Here is a 19,618-nt window from a genome sequence, read left to right on the forward strand (position 1 = left end):
AAAGGATAGTTCTGCCTTTTGGCAGGTAGTGAGATCTCCTTTTCTGCTTGCCCAGGCAGACACACCAATTCTGGACGTTGCTATTGACGCCAGGGAATGGGTTGAGTATTTTTCGGAGGTCTTCCGCAGGGACAATCTTCACGAGATTGCCTCAGTTGAAGCTCTCCCTCATGTCAAGTACCCACTAACTCTCTCTTTTGACCACAAAGAGGTATTTAATGCAATAAAATCATCTAAAGGGGGGAAGGCACCAGGTCCAGACACGGTCCCAGTAGATCTGTTCAAACAAAATCCAGACCTCTGGACACCGATCCTCACAAATGTATTAAATGCATCCAAGGAGGTTGGCCTGATAAAATCCTGGTCAACCTCGATACTAGTCCCCATTTACAAAAAGGGCGATAGGAACAGTCCATCCTGTTATAGACCCATCTCACTCCTGGACTCGCTCGGGAAGATGGCTGGACGAATCCTTCTCGAGCGACTCCAGGAGTGGACAAACCAACAAAATCTGATCTCGGACTTGCAATACGGATTCAGGGAGGGACTGGGTACGGTGGACCAGGCACTGAACCTGACGCTTCTGGCTGAGAAATATATACATGCTAAAGGTGCTTCCCTCCATATGGTGTATGTAGAACTGTCCGCAGCCTTTGATTGCGTTGTGCAATCAAGGCTGTGGACAATCATACTACAGATGGGCATTGATCCATCGATTGTTGACTTCCTGGGAGAGCTGTATACGGGGGCTACAGGGAGAGTAAGATATGGAATCAACGGCCAGTTAACGGATAGCTTTCGGGTAGAGAAGGGGGTCAGACAAGGGTGTGTTCTGGCCCCCTTTCTTTTTACCCTGTATACTAATGGGCTTGAGGCCGCGCTGTTGGAGGACACGGATGATCTCCCAGCCATTGGTCGCCGGCATATTCCAGCTCTATTATATGCCGACGACGCGGTTCTCCTCGCCCGAACCCCAGTACAGCTTCAACGGGTCCTGGACAAGTATTGTTCATTTATGGCTGGCTTGAACTTAAAAATAAATATAAAAAAAACTTATGTGATGCATGCTGGCTCAAAATATAGAAATCTGAAGACAATTTGTGTCAACAAAGAGCCCCTTGAACAAACACTAACATATCCTTACTTAGGAATTCTAATTGATAATAAGTTCAAGTGGAGGGAATCTATTAATTCTCGCAAATTAGTATTTCTTAGGGCTGTAACAGCGCTCAAATCCTTTGCGCAAAAGCTAGGGAAAAAAACACCGACAGAAATGATTAAAATATATATGGCAAAGTGTATAAGCGCAGCAACCTATGGGGCAGGAGTCTGGGGACCAGCTAACACGGACCAGCTCCAATTAATTGAGAATTCTTTCCTAAGGTACTTGCTATCGATGCCGAGAAGCACGATTACATATGGATGCCATAACGAACTGGGATTAGATTATCTCTCGGATATAATAAAAATCCAACCAGTCATGTTGTGGCGGCGGATTTGGGTCACGGAGCAGTGCCACCTGACAAGGGCAATTGTGCAGGATTTTCTGAAACTTGATAATATGAGGAGGATCAAATGGCTGGCCTATGTTAAGACATTTCTTATGGACATGGGCCTTGAGAAATACTTTGACGATCCCTCCGCAATAGTGGACATAACAAAAACAGAACTAAGAACAGCTTGCTTCTCGCACTTGAGCGAACTGCGCCTTTCAAAGGAGGTTGGGAAAACATCAGTCCAACACTGTCTATTAATCCAAACTGTGCCCACAATTCAACCATATTTAAATTACAGTATAAGCCAATATGGAAAAATTTTGTTGACCCGTTTTAGGTTCAATTTGTTACATCGTTTGCTTTCCTTCCCTCTTCAAAATGACTGGTCCCCAAATCTATGCCCTTGTCCTTGTGATTCCACCTCCCCACAATCTACCATTCATGTGGTCTTTTTTTGTAAGTTTTATACGGTTCCGCGTAAGAGGTGGGTTGTTCATATTTTGAGGGTAATGGGGCTGCGGCAGTGCCGCCCAGCATATTTGGTTCTCCAGCATCTGGAATACGAATTGATTGCTAAATCGCTAGTCTACTTTTTAAAATTCTGTGTTAGACATCGTCGTAACCTATGACATCTGTTCGCCTGTAGTACTTTGTGATAACACTAGCATGAGTTTAGTGTTTCCTGATTAATTTCACTCTAGGATGAAGAAGTTTTAAATAATGTATAATATTTTTAATTTTTCTTTCGTATATCCATGTATAACTAGATTTTAAAAACTGGGTAGAAACTAAAATTGCCTTTCACCATTTTACTTATTTATGTAAATATTGCAATGTATTTTATGTACTTTTATGGAATTTCAATAACTACGGAAATCCGAATAAAGACAAATTTGATTTGATTTGAATTGTAAACAGATAAGTGCTAGTTGTGAATGCAGTGGATGTGTGTTTGAGTATTTGAAAAAGTTGAGTGAGAGATTGAATGGGGAAATTAGAAATGTTATGTTAAATGTAATTGTAGGAATTTGAAAATGAGGACAAGACTCCAGGATACCTTAGGACTAGTTTATTGACCATCCACTCTCCTCACTGAAGAGCGCACCATATTCCACTGACAGCTTCAGGGCAGGGGATACCAACTGGGACAGCAGGGGAGGGTTGGACGGAAGATACCACTTGGAGATACTAATTACAACACATCTCTCTTCCATATAGGGTGGCAAAGGAACAAAAGGGGCGATAGCCCTGGAATATTGGTTTAGAGAATATAAAGAAATAACAGTGCTGGAGGTTAAACAGGACCAAAGCATTACACACTTGCACTTACAATATTATCAAAACTCCACCATTGACGATTCTCAAGTTGAATCACATTCTTAAGCACCTTGACAATCTTGCACGGTGAGAAGTATTTACTTTGGGTGGTTCCCACTTTATGGTTCTTCCTGGCTTGTACCATGTCACCAACCTCCCACTTGCAACCCTTCACACAATGCTTTTTGTCATACCACTGCTTATATTTGTCTTGGTGTTGCTTGATCTTTTCTCCTGTTACCCCTTGATCCACTTCTCTAGCCTCACCGCTACTTAACCAACTGGGATTCAATTTAGTACAAGGTTCTCTACCATGCAATGCCACAAAAGGTGAAATGCCAGTGACCTTATTAGGTGAGGTGTGGTATGCCCACAGACACTTCCTAAGCGATCCTTCTATGTCATGTCCATTCGTGGCAGATAACTGGATATGTTCCTTAATGATCCTGTTTGCACGCTCGACTAGACCATTTGCCTTTGGGCAATACAAAGCTGTAGTCTCATGCTTTATGTCCATCTCTTTGAGGAAATCTCGCATCTCTCCCGAGGTGAACTGCACCCCATTGTCATTCAAGAGGGTCGCAGGTATACCTTCTTCCACGAACACACCATTTAAGAATTCAATCACCAACTTAGTGTTGACACTGTGAACAAACTTCTGTTTAATCCAATGTGTTGTATAATCAATTAGGACCAGCATGAATCTCTTCCTTTCTCCTAATTCTTGCATCGGTCCGATGATGTCCATGGCCAACTTGCTCCACGGTTTGGTTGGCACTTCTACTGGGGATAATGGTGCTTTTTGCACTGCCTTGGATTTGTCGCTTCTGGCACACGCTCCACACTCCTTTACCAACCATCCTGGGAAACCAGAAACTTGACCTTACTCTGGCTTTGGTTAAGCTTCGCCCCAGATGCCAAGTCAATGACCTTCATCCTAAGGTCCTTGGGTGGTACCACTCTATTGTTTCGATAGATTCTTCCTTCAATGACAGACAGTTCGTTCCTGACTTCCCAATAATCCTCAACGCTGGCATCCAGTTCATTCTTCTTATTCGGCCATCCTTTTTCCATGTATTCTCTTAAGGTACTTAACACCTTGTCTTCCTCCATATTGTCCTGCCATTCCTTTTCCGTGATAGCGGGTATCTCCATCATCACTATTGGACTGTCAAGAGCTTCTTCTGTGACCTCCATTTTCGGTAATGGCGATCTTGACAGGAAATCTGCAATTTTGTTTTCCTTGCCCGGTACATATTCCACATCAAAGTTGTAGTGTTCCAGACCCAGGATCCACCTGCTGATGCGAGGTGTGCAATTCTCTAGCCCCTTCACAGAAAACATGAAGGTGAGGGGTTTATGATCAGTTCGGATGGTGAACCTTAAACCCCACAAAAATAACTTGAAATGTCTTACAGCCCAGAAGCAATCCAAGGCTTCCCTTTCGATTACGGAGTAATTCCGCTCGGGGCTTGTTAGACTCCTGGATGCAAATGCAATGATCTTCTCATCCTTCCCATCCTTCTGTAGCAAGGTTGCACCTAGGCCGTTGTTGGAAGCCTCCGTAGCCAGTATTGTCTTTTTGGATGCGTCGATAGCACCTAATGCAGGTGAGATTATTAAATCAGCCACCGCGTCATGTTCTTCATTCCATGTGAAATCTTTATTTTTCTTCAAGAGTTCTCTCATTGGTTCACTTTTTGCAGCAAAGTTGTCCACATACTTAGACATATACTCCATTAGACCTAGGAAGGACTTGAGTTCTTCTTTATTCTTGGGGCTGGGGGCTTCTTTAACCGCCCGGATCAAACTGCTCTTAGGTCTGAACCCATCTTCTGATATCTTATGGCCTAAATATTCTACTTCTTTGACTTTTATCTTGCATTTGTCCTTGTTTACCGTCAGTCCGGCATCCATGAGTCTTTTGAAGACTTGTCTCAATACACTGTCGTGTTCATCCTCAGTTTGACCATAGACTAGTATGTCGTCTTGGAAACACATGGTACATTGTACACCCTCTAAGATCTTCTGCATTGCTTTTTGAAATATGGCTGCTGCAGATGCCAGCCCAAAGGGCATTCTTTTAAACATGAATGCCCGAATGGGGTGATGAACGCTGTGAGTGGTCTTGACTCTGGATGGAGCTCAATTTGGTGATATGCCATAGATAGGTCTATCACACTAAAGTATTTTGCAGGACCCATTGTGCTCAGCATTTCATTTATTATTGGCAATGGATGTCTTTCCACCCATATATTGTCATTTAGACTGCGCAAATCCACACAGAGACGGATTCCTTCTCCATTAGACTTGGCCGCGATCACAATAGGTGCCAACCATTCTGTGCAGTTTACAGGTTGAATTATATCTAACTCGCATAGCTTGCGCAACTCCTCTTCTAGGGGAATTTTTAACTTGTGTGGCACTGGGCGTAATTTGTGTACAACTGGTCTAGTGTTGTATTTCAACTTGATCTTATGTTGGTACTTGTGCAAACATCCTAGCTCCTCTTTAAATAACTGTTTGAACTCTTCACAAACATTTTCACTCTTTTGGGACCTGTCTGTGAGCAAAACCTGTTCAACACTATTGGGGTCTAAGATGATACCCAGCTCTTTAAATAACTGTTTGAACTCTTCACAAATATTTTCACTCTTTTGGGACCTGTCTGTGAGAAAAACCTGTTCAACACTATTGGGGTCTAAGATGATACCCAGCTCTTTCTGGTGGACCCACCCGAGTAAGTTGGACCCTGAATTCACCACATACACTGTCCCATAAGTTTTCCTGTCCTTAAAATGTATCTGTACATTTTTCATGCCTACCAGGGGTATTATTTCTTTGTTGTATCCTGTGGGAGAAATGTCAGGCATTTTTAAATCATTTACAATGCAAATACCCACAGACATAAAATCATCTTTGTTAAGTAAGGTGAACGGGGAACATGAGTCCGCGATCATTTCCACACGCTTGTTATCAATGAAAACATCGCACTTTGGATATATAGAGTTTACAGTACTATCCAGATCCTTTAACTGCAAAATTATCTTTCCTCCTCTCTGCTCTATACATTTTACTTCCTTACTTGTGCCCCTCTCAAAATTTCTCTCCTGATCTCTGGTGTGCGGTTCTCCATCTCTACACACTCTCGCGAAATGCCCTCTCCTATTACATTTTTTACAGGTGACATATCTGGCAGGGCATTGGTAAAAGTGGCAAAATGGTTATTGTTGCCACACCTGTAACATTTGGGACCTTTCTCCTTTGTTTCTCCCCTATTACTGTTATTCTCTTTTGACCTCACCTTGTACACTTCATTCCTGTCCTCCTCGTCATTAATAGAAGCCACAACCTCGCAACTGGGTTTCATTTCCTTAATGCATCTTGCGGTATGCTCAACTGATTTAGCTATTTCAATAGCCTCTCTTAACCCTGGGTTTTTCGCCAGTAATTTCTCCTGAATGCGTGGGTTATTGGTGCACCTCACTAGTTGGTCCCTTATGAGAGAATCAGTTAAATGACCAAACTCACATAGCTGAGATAGACCCCACAATGATGCAATGTAATTTTGCACAGATTCCTGTTTACCTTGGCTTCTCTTGAAGAACTTGTGGCGTTCTAACACCCCATTCACCCTTTCCCCAAAATGTTTTTCTAATCTACTCATTGTCTGCTCATAGACATCTATGTCGCCTTCCACCTCCCCCTCCTGTACTTGCATAGGCAGGGACTCATACACTTTGTGCCCCTAAATGCCCAAGTTATGCAGCAAAATATGTTTTTTCCTTTCTGCCTTGTATTTTTCACCCCCTACCGCTATTAGGTATGACTCGAACAATTTCACCCACTCCTTCCAACTAATTTCTGGTTCACCTATATCATTCAAGAAGGGCGGGGGTTGACTCATACTTGCCGCAGCCAGGTGGATAAGAAAGGATAGAGGTGGACACTAAATACTTTATTCCCTTGGAGGCTGTATTATAAGCATGGGCAGATTTTTGCGAATTGGCAATCCGCGAAATTGCGTATTTACGGATTCGCAATCCGCAAAATCCGCGAACTCTCGCGAATTTTGCGGATTCCTTTTTTTTGTGTTCGCAAGTGTTTCTGCCATTTCGCAAGGGTTTTTTACCAGTTCGCAAACGCGAACTTACTTGTCGGGTAGCAACGGTCGCGACCATGTTGTTTCTACGTCTGGTTCATCACAGCACCCTCTGTTTCACCACTGCCACCCTCTGTTTCACCACTGCCACCCTCTGGCTCACCCATGACACCTACTGACTCACCCATGCCACCCTTTAGTTCATCACTGTAGATTATGGGGGGAAAAGAACACTTGCCCTGCCTCAACTGACATGAATGAATTAGGGGCTGATTAATGTGTCACTGAATTTGAACTTCCAGGCTGGCACCTGCTTCCTTATCTGTAATTGCTTTCTGTTGCAGTGTAATTTTTTTAACAGGACATTTGTTGTATACTTGTAGCTATTCTCTGAGCCTGCTGTGAGGGTCAGAGCAGGGTCATAGAATAGTTGCAAGTAGGCAACTGAACTCTGAAGGGGCCCCTCAGGAAGCACTACAGGGAATGGTTACTAATGATAAGATTGAACTTTTGCACCTGCTGAGTGCTTTCAGTTTTGCAAAAATCCAAATATCCAGCAGCATCCACAAAAAGTAATCCTTCCAGGCACTACAGGGAATGGTTACTAATGGTAAGATTGAACTTTTGCACCTGCTGAGTGCTTTCAGTTTTGCAAAAATCCAAATATCCAGCAGCATCCACAAAAAGTAATCCTTCCAGGTCAAGATCCAAATCAAAGTGACCAGCACATGAAGAAAGCACTGGGAGGAGCCTGCTGGACAGGAACAGGAAGTTGGAGACTGTGGGGCACTTCCTTCCTCCCACCCCCCCCCAAAATGGACTCCTTGCAAAAAAAAAGTGCAGGCAAATGTCAACCTGAGGAGTTATTCTGATAAAAAATCATAATTTTCAAGGTTTATGCTGCCTGCTGGTGGATTTCTTGTGCGAAATTGCAAATTTTGCAATCTCGCAATTGCGAGATTGTCGCTGCCCGCCGCATCTACGTGTTCGCAAGTGTTTACTCCCGCAAAATTGTATAGTATTCTAGTTGGCAAGTACGACCAAGCAAAAAATCCGCTTCGCACGGATTTACGAATTTTCGGCAAGTTCGCGAGAGTTCGCGGATTGCGAATTTGCCGAAAATCCGCAAAATCCGCGAGCGGAACAGATTTTACGCCCATGCTTACTGTATTCTTAACAGATACTTGAAGGAAATACCAACATTCCATGTAAAAATTCTGTACTTTGCAAATACAATCACATAGGGTTGCAAAAAGAGGAGAAGGCTGGAATACTTCTTTACTCCAAACAGCTTCCTTAGCAAAGTTAACGTTTCTGTCCAGATGAGGATGCTTTAGACGGTATCTACTCCACCCTGACAAATGGCAGCCGTACACTCACCACAATGTGTACAGTGAACACAAGAACTACACGGATGAGGATAGTTGCAGTTCGATGAGGTGACTAATGTTCCTCGTCAGCAAAAACTCCAGTATTCGATTCCTGAGCTGGATGCTCCAATAATGTACTTCCTGTGTTAGCGAAAACATACGGCCCTGGATGGCTGGTGCGCCGGGAGCGTCGATGGAATCCGGTTTCAGTCAGCTGACCACGCGCGCTTCCTGACTGAACTCGCTGCTGGAGGACGCAATGGCTGGTGACAGGAATCTCTCACACCTGAGTCAACGCCTGCCGGAACAACTATGGTCCGTCAACTTCAACAGGATCGATTAGCAGGGAGAACGACGGTGACTTGCTCATGCCGGCATGGTGCCGCTGATCCCACGCATGAACGAGACTCGGCTCCCCTCACAGAAGTGCCTGGATGTGGCCAACGCTCCGGGCTCCTCACGCTCACCACCCTGAGGCAAGACTTCCTCTTGCCGAATTCACAGATACGTGGCAATTGTCACTTAATCACTCGCTCCCCATTCATTCACATCGATTACTGCTAAGTCACTGAGGATGCCTCAATAAACTGCTACTCGCTTCATATTCTCCCATATCCGAATACACGTGTGCCTGGTGAAATACTAAGGTGGTGTCAAATTAACGTGCACCTCCGGAGACCCGCAAAGTCTCGCTGCATGTGAAGCTCAAATCACACTTCTGTCTGTGAAGGCACACCCGTCTCTTGTGACTCCTAACAAGCTTCCCCGCGTCGCTTGCTATTCCGGGAATACACCTGGTGCGTTACCTCCTTTCTACTTCTATCTGCCAAATGTCCTTCTTTCCTTCTTCCCTCGTGTGGAGAGAGTACACAAAGGGGAAATGGTCAATCTCTGCCCCCTGCGCAGTTCCGTCACCAGTGTAGGAATTCGAAAATGAGGACAAGACTCCAGGATACCTTAGGACTAGTTTATTGACCATCCACTCTCCTCACTGAAGAGGGCACCAACATTCCACTGACAGCTTCAGGGCAGGGGATACCAACTGGGACAGCAGGGGAGGGGTGGACGGAAGATACCACTTGGAGATACAAATTACAACAGTTATGTAAAAAGAATTTGTACAGCGCACGGACACCAGACGGTTTCATGGCGCTAGAGACGGAGGGTGAAACTGGACGTGTGATTACTCATAGGCTTGGCAAAACAGATAGGTTTTAAGAAGTGTCCTGAAGGGGAAGTACCTGAGTCTGAGTTCACTCGGAAAAGAATTCCATAACCTGGGGGCCAGAAGGGAAAGTCGAAGGCCACCATGTTTTTTCCGCTTATATGACGGGATAACAAGCAGGTTATGGTGGGCTGAGCGAAGGTCACGAGAGGGGGCGTAGCGATGGATTCTGGAAGTGATGAAAGCTGGGCCCTGGGCAGATAGAGCCTTAAAAATGATACACCCAAGTTTGAAAATGCAGCGTTTGGCCACCGGGAGCCAGTGAAGGTTCCTCAGTAGCGGAGAGACATGTTGGTGTTTAGGCTGGCGGAAGACGAGCCTGGCAGCTTGATTTTGCACCAGCTGCAAACGCTGGAGCTGGTAAGAAGGGATGCCAACATAAAGTATGTTGGCGTAATCAATACGAGAGGTGATCAAGGCCATGACGACAAGAATGAGAGCCTCCGTAGTCAGAAACCTACAGATTTTGCGAATTCTGCGAAGATGAAAAAAGCAGGAAGAGGTGACAGCATTAATTTGAAGTTTCATTGAGAGATCTTTACAGATAATGACGCCAAGACTTTTAAACGAGTCAGCAGGGTGGGGGGGAGAACCCAAAAGGTGAGGCCAAAAGCTGGCATTCCAAGGGTTGGCATGCCCTCCAGTTAAGACAAGTTCCGTCTTATCAGGGTTAAGCTTCAACTGGCTATGGGACATCCAGTCGCTAATAGCCAGCATGGTAGTTTGAAAGTTGGTGGGAGACGCCATGGTAGAATCAAGCTTAAAAACCAGCTGGAGATCGTCCGCATAATTGAAAACAGAAACCGGGCTATTACAGAGGGAAGCTATCAAGGGATGCATATAAAGATTAAACAAAAGGGGCGAGAGAGCAGAGCCCTGAGGGACTCCACAAGTCAGACTGGAGGGAGATGCCGCGAAGGTGGAAAGGTGAACCGCCTGGGTACGCTGATGCAGAAAAGATTTAATCCACTTCAGTGCCAAGCCTTGTACGCCAGCATTGTTGACATGGTCGATCAGAAGTTCATGATCGACCGTGTCAAAGGCCGCTGATAAGTCCAGTAGCACCAAGGCCTGGAAGATATTATTATCAGCGCCCAACCTAAGCTCGTCCATCACAGCCACAATGACGGCCTCGGTGGAGTGGGCTTGCATAAAACCTGCCTTCTGGGGTCAAGGAACCGGGAGTTTTCGATAAATAAGCTTAGACATTTAGTGACATAGGCCTCCAGAATCTTCCCAAGATACGGGAGTAACGAAATAGGGCGGAAGTTACTTAAGATCAAACGGGTCAGCATTAGGCTTTTTTTAAATGGGGACCACTACCGCCCGTTTGAACGAGTCTGGAACTATGCCTGTTGCTAGAGAATTGTTAAGCAATGCAAGCGGGAGTTCGGGGCAGGCGAGAAAGGCCTCCTTAAGCATCTAGGGAGGGCAGCAATCATGGGGCGAACCTGAACTAACTTTGTACAGGAGAGCCTCGAAGTCTGTGTTAGAAATCGGAGGGAAGGCATCCAACGAAAATGAATTCTTGCAAGGCAAGACCGGGGTGGCAGGGGAAAAAGGAGTGGGGATATTATTTTTTATAGTGCCAATTTTATTGATAAAGTAGGAATTAAGTGAGTCACATAACGTCTGTCAAGGGCTAGATTGAATAATCACCCGATCGGGCGAAGTAAGTTCATTGACGATGGAGAAGATGTCTTTAGCCCTAGAGGCCGAATCCAAGATCTTTTGTGAGAAGTATGCTGTTTTAGCCTGAAGGTGGAATTTTTGTATTGTTTTAATAAGGCAACGTACTTAGTTTTATCATCCACGGCATAAAAACGTATAGTATAGGTGAATGTTTTAAAGTGATATTTGTGTTGCAATCATAATGTTAGAAATGTAAATGTTTTGCAAACTTGTAAAAATAAGTAAAAAGAAAAGATTGATTCAGACAGAATTAGAAGTCTTAAGCACATGTTGTTTGGTCTTTCAATATGGTTGCACTAATTAGGTTATAAATATAACAGCAGTATTGGCGTTTGTTTAGTTAAATACAGGTCAGTGGCTTGGCCTTACTGTTGGGAGCCCAAACCCAGTGGTGGTATTAACTATCCTGGGGGCAGCACATACTATTGAAATATAAAAGTGCTGCTGCTAAGTGCCACCTGCACTTTCAAGAAGGTAGAGAGATCCCCTTTCAGGCGTGTGCAGTGAGTGATAGCATCTGCCTGCAGGGGGATGTCTGGGGTGGTCCACTGCACCCCTTTGCCCCCAGAGGGCTGCCTTCAGGATGCGCACAAAAAGTGCACCAGCTTTTTATGGCACGTTTTCAGTGCACCTCCCAAAGGCATGTTTGCCTCTGCATCCATTTTGGTAAGTAGTAAGTATGGGTGGTGAATGGTGAGATTTTTCCTCGTTCGCGATCGTCAATATCAAGTCGGCGAGCGCGAGCATGGAAAATCAACTTCCTGTGAGATTTCTCAACGCGAGCGTCAGATTTCTCATTGCGAGTGGTCGCGTTAGCTCGCATTGAGAAACTACCCGCTCACGTTGAGAAAGCTGCCGCTTGAGTAAAAATATACTCGAGCAGCAGAAAGGAAGCAGCTCCCAATTGCGCTGTGCATGATGTTGTTCGTGATGATTGCACAGTGCGGACGAGCACCTCGCTCTGAAAATCACTGCAAACTACATTTGTCTAAAGAAACTCTGCTGCTCGTGGAGCTCCGCATAGTGTGGCAGAGACTTTTTTGCACTTCGCAGAGACTTAGTAAGGTCATAGAGGGCGTGGCCCATGCAAATGAAGGAATGCCCTCTCATTACCGAAGGAGACGCACATGCGTTTGCAGCTCCTTTTGTAATACCATTCTGCCATTGAGGACAAAGTATAATATGGCCCCTGGTGCAATTTCCTTGAAGAGAAGCAGTCATCAATGTTACTTATTTCAAATAGGCATAAGAATCCTGATCTTGTCTTGGAGTGTTTATTTATGAGCAATAACAAGCTTGAGTTTCTATGGTGAGCTTATTGTTGATATCCAGGAAAATCTGCAGCATAGAGATGAATCATAGGTCAGATGTCCATTTTTCAAACCTGACTATATACAACGCTGCAGCTGGACTCATCCTGGATCTTCATAGATAGACCCATATCACCCCTCTACCCTTTGGAACTCCACTGGCTCCCTGTATAAAAAAGATATCAGTTCATGCTCCTGACCCATGCATCACATATAAAAGAGGAAAAAGACCTCAAGGATTGTTTGGCTGGGCCTAGTGTCAGCAGCACAAACCACCCCAAACTAAAACATGGATTCATCCCTTTCACCAATAGAAACATATCCTTTTTTGCATTGTGGGTAGCTGAGAAATTTGAGCGCTGGCTCCACCAACACCCAGGGAAACTTACCAAAGCCAGTCATTTCTGAAAACAAGACATACAATGGAATTCAGGATGCTCTGGCTTGCATGACACATGTTTTGCAGGAAGGCCTTGCAGACCTCACACATTGCCTAAAAACTTACATTTTCCTCATATTTCTTTAAAGGAACAATTCAGATTTATGGCAGATTTAGGGAAGTCCAGGGTAGTCTGGCTTGCATGGATTGCACAACATTTTTTACCCAGCATTACCTTGCATTTCTGTCAAGGAAAGTTCTGGAATCTGTATGGATTCACAACATTCCTGCCACTCAGTGTTCCCACATATCTCAATAAAAATGGTACCACACTTGTTTGGCTGCGTCTACCACCTGTTACAATAACGGAATAAACCAGGGACCGCCAAAGATCAGATATGCCATACAAGGTCCTTGTTTTTATCTGTTCCTGTCGTGGGTCACAGAATGACTATTATGGCTATAAGGGTAGGGGCAGCGGTTAGGATAGTTTGCCCCATCTCATAATTTCTTTAAGAAATATCTTGGTATTAAGTGGGATTTCTGCCACCTAACCTGGGGGAGCAGATTGGTGAGAAACTCCCCCTCTCTCTCCTTGGGACAGAAATACTTACCACTTTTGGAGTGGGGTATAAACCAATGCCTGGATGCCCCACCCCATTTTTCACCACTATAAAATCCCGGGTGTTTAGTAGCTTTACACCACTTCCACCCAGGGGCAGATTACAGGTGAACCCCCAAACAAGGCACACTTCCTATCTTCCCTCTGGGGGTGCAGAAAGACTCTATTACCTGTTCGAGGCTGGGGGAATGAAACAATGCCAGGAGTAGGGGTTTGGACCAATACCAGGGTGGGTCCTCCCAACTTTTTATTTTTTGCAACATTTAGAAATTCCAGGATTCTAGTGAGCTTTCTGACCCCCACGGAAGACAAATTGGTACAAACCAGCTATCTGCTCCCCCAGTGGCAGAAATAATGTGTTGCCCCTTTTGGTGTCAAAAGGTTGCTCCACTGTACAATTCTAAGGGGCGGATGCATCAAGCTTTTTTTATGTCGCAAACGCTGCAAATCGCAATTTCTCGGCGTTTGCGACAAAATAAAGTGTAAATGGCATGTATCAAAAAAATCCCATCGCATTTTAAGAAATCGCAACATTTGCGATTTCTTAGTGTGCGAGAAGTGTTTTTCTGAGAATGTTTTTGCGATTCCTTATTTTGCATGTTCTTATTTCTGCGAACTTCGCAAACAAGAAATCGCAGCTTAAGAAGTTGAAACAGAATGTATGTAAAAATCGAAGTTTGCGATTTTCCTAAAATCGCAAAATAAGAAATCGCAATTAACACCAAATACAAGCAGGTGGTAAAAGAAAAAAAAGTATAAAAAGGCACCCAGAATGCATTATTTTCAATTGCAAAATGGCTGGACTATACCTGACTGCCAGGAGGCTGCGCATTCAGGGTCTTGCCCAGAGGAGACAGAGACAGGAGAGAATCTTCAGAATACGCATTACGCTGTTCCAGCAGACTCAGGAGGAGATATATGACAAATACAGACTTCATTCACACACCATTTTGAACCTCATGAATGAATCGGAACCTTTTTCGGAACATCCTACAGCCAGGACACAATCAATCCCAACACATGTGCAGGTATTGTGCTCACTGCACCTTTTGGCTTCAGGGTCTTTTCAAAGTGTCATTGCAGAGGTTGGTGGAGTGTCACAAAGTTCCCTATCACGCTTCTTTCATGTGTTCCTGGATGCAATGCTAAGGAGACTCCAACATCATATACATTTCTCAAATACACAACAAGCCTTACAGGAAACAAAGTTGGATTTCTATCAAATCGCACGCTTTCCACATGTGATTGCATGCATTGACGGAACTCATCACTCCACCTGCAGCCACAGAATATGTATTTCGTAATAGGAAAAGCTACCACTCTCTCAACATCCAGATCATATGCAATGCCAAATACATTATCAGTGACATTGTGGCAAAGTATCCAGGGAGCACACATGACTTCTTTATCTTCAGACATAGCGCAATTCATAGACGTCTGAGTGCTGGTCAGTTTAGAGACGGATACCTGCTAGGTGAGTAACACTCATGCAAACATTCATCCATCCATCCATCCATCATTTGAAAATGGAACATACAGTTACTATTTTTTTTCTCACATGCAGGGGATAGTGCCTATGCAGTGCGTGATTTCATCCTAACACCATACTTGAATCCTGCAAATGCAAGTGAAAGACGGTACAACAGGGCACACTGGTCTACACGTGGGGTCATTGAACGTACATTTGGAATTTTAAAAAGCCGTTTCAGATGCATACACAAAAGTGGAGGAGCTTTGCAATATAGTCCTGAAACCTGTTGTAAAATTGTTACAACATGTGCAATGCTGCACAACATGGCCTTGCCCAAAGGCACAGACATTGAAGTGAGTGAGTCTGACTCATCTGATGATTATGACATACCTCCACCTAGAATGGCTGTAGCAGGAGCTGGAGCAATGGCTGCCCGACAAAGAAGGACAGAGATTACACGAAATTATTTTTAGGTAAGAAAAGCCAAACTACAGACTCATGTTTGCAATTGTTGTTTTAATCCACAACAAACAAACCATAGTGCATTGTGCAAAAATCTAAAATTTAGAATGAAGGAAATGAAAATAGCCATAAGTGGAACATAAAGACAGCTTCCACAATGCAGTAATGCTGAATAAATTGCTATTCAAAATGTTACATCTTACGCTGGTGGCTTGAAGCAGGTTGTTCCTGTGATTGCATGCCTTCTTGTTCAGGTACTGTACTAGCATGCCTTCCACTTCTGCGCTGGGTCAATTGAGTTGTTGGAGTGGGGTTCCTACTGCTCCTACTGGAGGTGTCCTCACTATCAGCTGAGCCAAGGAGAGCGCTTGCGCCAGAGTTGGATGTTTGCATAATTTCTACCACAGAGGTCACTTTGTCCAAGCTTTTAGCCATGTCACGTGTGCAGTCGCTCATTTCACGCTGCATGTTAATGCTGCACCTGGTGAAATTGCTAGTAACAGAACAAAGCCTGTTAATTACCTTTGTGTACCCATGCATCCTCAAATGTGCTGTCTGTGCAGCCCTGTTGCGAGCACTTTCTGTGCTTTCAAGGGTCAGGCAGAGTTTTTCTATTGATGCAGCCATGCCTTCTTGATTTTTATTTAATTTCAAAAGCTGCCTATTGATTGACCTGGGGGCCTTGTGTTGCAGGCGCTGTACATGAAGCATATCCTGCTCAAGGCCAGCAAAAACAGTGCCTCCTTCAATTTGCTCACTGCTGCTCCTACATGTCTCCAACCTGAATGACCGTGGCCTCCTTGGTATTTGTCGTTGGTCTTGTGAGTCTTGAGGGAACACTGTGTCAGTCTCACTGGGTACTGTACCTGCATCTACATTATCATCATCTTCCATTGGTGGCAGAGGAGCAACATGTCTGCTCTTTCTGTGCATATTTGGATTGAGGGCAGTGGCATCAGTGCCTCCTCCTTCTGTATCAGTTGTAACATGGGGAGGTGAATAGTCCAAATCACTTTCTTCCCTGGATTCCCTTGATTGTTCTGTGGATGTAGAGTGAGATATATGAGTTTGTGTTTCTAACAAATAAAGTGTTTTCATTGATAACAATAACTTGGACTACACTGTTTTTCTACCTTCATTATTAATTGCAAACAACTCATGTGTTTCTATAATGATATGTGTGACAATCATGATTGCACTACAAATCCCATGATGCATTGCTTGCTACAGGTTTAACAGTCTCACTAGACTTCTACCTTTCTCAAACTGAGTATAAGCACAGGACACACACACATGCATTACACACATTCTATGGACTTCTTTGCATGCATCTTACCTTGTGTAGTTGGTGTAGGGTCAGAGCTATCAATGTTAGCCACTCCACTCACACTCTCTGGAAGCAGGGTTGATTCAATTAAGTCCTCATGGGGTGTAGGTTGGTCTGCAGATGATGTAACACCACCAGTTTTATTCGCCTCTTTAATCCTTTCTGCAAGCCTCTCTTTGGATCTTAGTCGCATGTCATACCATCTCTTCTTTATTTCATCTATGGAGCGAGTGGTAACTCCAACTGAATTTACTTTTTCCTGGATCTCCAACCAGATTTTTCTTTTTCTTGAATCAGGAACTTTAAGTGTTTTCTTGCCAAAAAGAACCTCATGGTTACCAAACCATTTCTTCAATGAGGATTTCTTGTTCCTTTTCAGAGAATTTTTGCTTCCTTTTCCTCTTTTCTGCAGACATTTCCTCCTGTGTGTTTTGGGACTCCATTGCTCTCCAAACAGGTCTGCTCTGCCTCACAATAGTCTTCCAACTGCCACTGGGTGTGGCTCAGGCAAGCAGGTGCAAGCAATCACTGAAACTTCCTGGTTGTGATGTCATTAGCCTGTTCCTGCATTGCAGATTCTCGTTTTTGTGATTTCTTAATTTGCGAAATTCGCTAATTAAGAAATCGCAGAAAATTTGCAAATTATTCTGCGATTTTTAAGGAATCGCTAATTTATCGCAAAAATGTACATACATCCCATTTTGGGATTCCAAAATTGCAATTCACAAAAAATCGCAATTAAGGATTCGCAAAACAGATTGTTGATACATCTGCCTCTAAGTGTTTAATGGGCTTTCTACCACTCTGTGGGAGCAGTTTACAGGTGAACCCCAAATTGAGCCTAATTTATTATTGACCCCTTCTGGGTGTGAAAGTATGGACCAATACAATTAGATCCCTCAGTTTCTTTTTAGGTCGAGCTGGTGTAAGCAATGCGAAGTACTGCGTTCAGCGAAGCATCTTTTCTCATCCACTTCCTGGGAATGTGAGACAGGGGATGGGCACGTGCAGGGGATTCTCCCATGTGAGCGCGCACGTTCACCCACACGCAGTGCACATCTCCTGTCCCACATTGCCAGGAAGCGGATAACACATACACACACGTGTGCACGCACACACACACATGCAGGCACCCCCCCGCACTCATGGGCTCATGCACACACACACAGCCACGCACCCACCACACCTCCCACACCTCCCACACCCCCCACTCACGGGCTCACGTGCACACATACAGCGACGCACGCACCCCCCACCCCACTCACGGGCTCATGTGCACACACACAGCCACGCACGCACACACCCCCTCACCCCACTCACGGGCTCACGCGCACACAGCCACACACGCACACCTCCCCACCCCACTCATGGGCTCACGCGCACACACACAGCCTCCCCACCCCACTCACCGGGTGTCTCGTTCTCCTCTCGTCCCGCGGTGGTGGCAACTGCACGGGCAATGTGCCTCGAGCCCCCTCTGCTTCTCTCCCCATACTCCTGGCGGCAGCGGTCCAGGCCCAGCAGCAGGTGGGTCTCTCCCTTAGCACGGGAGCCCCGCTGGTGTAACACGCTGGCTACCTCATCGTCACAGGAGCGCGGGGTAGGCTCCCATACGCTTCCTGTCTGTGCAGGTGGCCCCGCCCTCAAGCAGGCAGTCCCGGGCAGTCCCGCTTGGCTTCCTGTGTCTCGTCTCGTTTTTAGGTCGAGCTGGTTTTTTTTGGTGAGTCACAGAGTAAGTGTCTGCTACCTGGGGATATAAGGTAGTGACATCGATTCTGCACTCCTCAAGATGTTCTAGTAAGTGCATTTTACATTATTCTAACTCTTTACAAATTCTTTCGGCCTTTAAAATGCTCCAGTTATTTACGCTGTTTGTGCTTGTGCACATCTTAAGAAGTTTTCACTTTTTCTATGTCAGTTAACTTTGACAACTACTGAATGAAAAACAAGATCTCTCTGTGGTCTTCGATGAGGATGTTTTGTAAATGTAAAAGTCATGGTTGAAATGCACGTTGGGGAATGGAGTGCTTTGTCGTGTCTCAAATTAGTCATGTTTTCAAATCAAAATTTCTGGGTCATTGTAATTTGTTCTGAGCCTAGATTATTTATAAAATAATGCCTTACATGGTTCCCTGATGGTAGCTACTGACAGCGGGTGACCTTATGGGCAAAAATGATTATGTTTGGTGAGGGAGTTTAATTTAAAGGATGCCTTTGAAAAGGTGATAAGTCTCGACAATTGAGGTTGACATGCATTCCAGCCAACAAACATCAGAGAGAAACCTCCACCTCAGAGGTGAAAACAAGACCAAAGCACTGTTGGGGAAATGAATGGCTGGATTACTTAGGCAACAGATTGAAACTTTTTTCACAGCGCATGTTGACATGACCTCTTGCAAATTGAAAATAAATACATTTATTTGCATCATTCCCAAAATAAATGTTGCTAAAACTGTTTTAGGATGTTCTCCTGTCAGACGTCATTGCGAGGCTGCTCTCCAGACACAGCTGGTGTGTAAGGATGTCCCTCACATAAGGGTAGTCACAACAGAGGCCCGACGAGGTGTGAGAATTCAGGGCTTCTGGTCACCAGCCAAACTGAAGGTGTGATCATGAAAGACAAAACAGGGTGGGCCTTACCTAATGGGCCCCCTTCACCCTGCACAGGAGTATGCAGTCCCACCCATCAAAGGGCTCAACCAGGAAGTCAAGCTAGTATCCCTTTGCACACAAACTCTTCAGTGACATGTTTAAAGGGAGACGGTCGCCTCAATGCATGCCTCACACTGCTACAGGCCTCACACTGCTGCATGCCTCACACTGCTGCATGCCTCACACTGCTGCA

The sequence above is a fragment of the Lissotriton helveticus genome, chromosome 1_1 (assembly GCF_964261635.1).
Source record: "Lissotriton helveticus chromosome 1_1, aLisHel1.1, whole genome shotgun sequence".
NCBI lineage: Eukaryota > Metazoa > Chordata > Amphibia > Caudata > Salamandridae > Lissotriton > Lissotriton helveticus.